This window comes from Setaria italica, chromosome IV, assembly GCF_000263155.2.
Source record: "Setaria italica strain Yugu1 chromosome IV, Setaria_italica_v2.0, whole genome shotgun sequence".
In the NCBI taxonomy this organism is placed as follows: domain Eukaryota; kingdom Viridiplantae; phylum Streptophyta; class Magnoliopsida; order Poales; family Poaceae; genus Setaria; species Setaria italica.
In genome coordinates this window covers 28,930,064-28,933,518 of record NC_028453.1, presented here as the reverse complement: position 1 = coordinate 28,933,518, position 3,455 = coordinate 28,930,064, and positions in this window count along the sequence as shown.

Genomic DNA, 3,455 nt, shown 5'->3' with positions numbered 1-3,455 from the left:
CTGGCGCGGCAAGGCGATGTAAAGGCTTTTTTTGGATGGAAAAACTATGATTGCTGTAATTTTGAAAATGAACACGCAAATATCAAATCGTTCGTTCGTTAGGATGCCTCAGCTGCAGGGAAAGAAATTGCACGTGCCGAATGCATCAAAAAGGGCAGACTTCTTACTTCAATTAGTCCCCATGTTCTTCGAATGTAATTTAATCGTTCGAATTTTTTTCTTATTTTATTCCCGATTCGACATTAGAAGTATATTGATTCTTTCCCAATAAACGACCGCCTTCCGTAGAAATCGTTGATACGACACATCTTTGCCCTTGGCCATGAACCTCCTTTCCTTTTTGGATCGACTTAACTTAATTCTTATACCTATTCTTTTATTCCGTTCCATGCCTCATTTCATAGGGAAGCCCAAAGTGGCTCTATTTCATTCTATTTCACTACGGGCGTACCTGGAATCACGTTTCCTTGACCTCACTTCGTTTCTCATCTCATCAACCACTACGATAATCTTAGGATAGAGGGAAGGGGCGAGACCACAAGAAGCCAAAACCACAAGAATTATATGACACGGCAAACTTTGATGCGTCTGAACATAGTTCTCTCGGAAATGAAAATAGTTTTTGACAACTAATTGTAGTTCCCAGAATAAACATAAACATAATGTTCTACATTGTTTTCACAGCTACAGAGAAACATGATCCAGCTACATCAACACGTTCATCTAGTCCGAGTCACCTTCATATAGTAACTCGTTGTCATCATCATCATCATCAACATCTCCGGCAACAACAACTCCCTTGCCTTTCTTATCGACATTAACCTTACCAACAGGTAAATCGGCAACAAGAGCCTTCATCGTCTCCATCTGTGCCTCTTCCGCTTGTTGTTGTAACTCTTCCATTTCAAGCCTTCTTTTTCTTGCCGCTTTTTGTTGCAAATATTGTTCCCATGAACCCTTAGGGTATTTCACATTCGGATCAACCACATAACCTAAGCGATCTCTTTCCTCCATCAACCTTTGTTTCTCCAAGTCCCTCTCCTCCTGCAACTTCCTCCTATTTTCTCTCTTCTCATTTTCAGTTAGAGGTCGTGGATACTTGGATCTATTTTGCCTCCAATACTTAATAATAGTTTCCCTTGCATAAAATCCATTAGGTTTCACTCCAGTCTCATGCACCATATCTTGATATATTTTTCCCCAAAGCAAGTCGTCGTCAGGAATAGGCACATCATACTTTTTCCTAATCTTTTCTTTAATTTCTTGTTCTTTCCTTAACTTCCATGGTTCCGATGTATTTCCCAACTTTAATAACAAATCATATCGACCACAAAAATCTTCCCAATCACATGTCCTTCCCTCCTGCAACAACAATTCATTATTCTTACAAATTTGAACCAAGTTACAACCTTCATAAAACATAAGAGACGAGTATTTACTAACCCAGTAATCGCCATGTGCATTTCCACAGAACGAACCATATCCAAGTTCAGAAGGCACCACACCTTCTGTTGCCAATATACCACACTTGCATCTATCACTAGGAGAGGACACACACGGCCACGGTGCATTTTCACTTTCAAACTCCCGCACTTCCTCCTCTGTTGGCCACATTGCCATTGGGCCGTATATATACTCATTGAAATCACACAACGGCCACCCATCCTGCAAAAAACCCATGACGTGAACTACTCAGATGTAAAGTAACTACAAAACGCTTCTCCAACTACCAACGACATACTAATATTCTCGTAATATACTTACATGAGTCTTTAGGGAGCATCGAAAGAATGGAGTAAACTTAGGTGGATCCCCTAAGTTAGGACGCATAAGCTTAGCAGGAACACCACACTTGCACATGGGAGGATCCCTCACACGCCTACAAGCAGCCTCCTGCTTCTCCTCATCGGTCATCATAGGTGGGTTTGGTGGAGGAGGAACCCAACGCCTAAACTTATGGTATGGTTTAAGCTCTGTGCTATGATATGGGAATAGGCGGATCCTAGGATCATATTTGTCGGGTCCATCGATCCACTGAAAGAAATCGCAAGGTGCGGCAGGCAATGGATCAAAAATCCATTTGCATACATAGAAGGCTCTTCCGGCTGTCTTTGGATGCCTTGATTGTTTCACCTCTGCTTGCGCGCCACATCTACAAAGTGGTACCGGAAGAGCAGGAGGTACGGGAACAGCAACATTGGACTCGCCCACATAACGCACATACCACCTATGCCGTTTGTATTCAGAACCAAACGACGCCATCTCACCTGTAAATCAAGTGCAACAAATTTAATACACAAATAAACTTTACACACGTAATCCATACTAGCTACATACATCATTTTGATAAAATGTAAACACTCGATCTACAAAATACAAACACTGAAACAAAAATGAGACTAATTAATTGAACATATAAAAAAAATACATGTCATGTAAACCACACAATTGGATGAATATATACCTAAATCGAAGCATTCAACAAGTTCTACACGTCAATATCGCGGGCAGAGACTCAATTGCGTATGAACTACGTATCATCTAACACAAAACATCATTGCATTTCATTGAAATTTCAAATCACTAATCTAACCCTAAGTCACCTAAACATCCTCCGATCTACCAAATGCAACGGTAAAACACGAGAATAAGTAGGGGAATACCTTCCACACGAAGCAGGGATCGATTCCCACTACTTTCCCCCACCAAAATCGTCGGATTTTTGGTGGATTTGGGGGTGGGGTGGCGGGGGCCGGCACTGCAACGTGCTGCTGTGTGGTGTTTCTGGAGGAGGAAGAAAGGAGGGAGGGAGGAGGAAGGGAGCCGGCGCGGGGCCTAAGTGTTGGCCCTGCCGCGCCAGGCGGGCTGGCGCGGCGAAAGCGCGGCCCACGTCAGCGCCCGCCTGGCGCCGCGGCGAGCCGCGCCAGCGTGGCAGGGGGCTGCCGCGCCAGTGCATGTGGCGCGGCAGCATCTTCCTGCCGCGCCAGGCGGTCTGGCGCGGCCAAAAGGGTTAGGCCGCGCAAATAAAACCCCGCTGAGGTTATTTTTAAAAATAAAGAAAAAAAAGGGTTAAAAATAAAAAAAAACGCCCCTGCACAGGGGAGGAAAGGGAGAATGGGCTGATGGGACTCATTACTCGTTAGATCCGAGATCCAATCGGATGAACAGGGTCAAGAACACAGCTACAAGCTAATAATAGGCAGATCGAAGAGTTCTGTCTTCCTAGCTTCCTCACACCACGGAACCCGTTCACGTCGCTGTCGGCGTTGGGGTGAAGGGAATCCAAATAACCGGGCGTGTCACCCGAAAATCGTCGGTGATAATAATCGATCTTATCGCGGATTATTGTTCATGAGGTTCAGCTGGCTGTGATAGCTTGTGAACGCAGCTGATTATCGTTTTTCGTTTGCACAGTTTCAGTTAAATTACGAAGAGAATTAAATGCCACTTTCGCC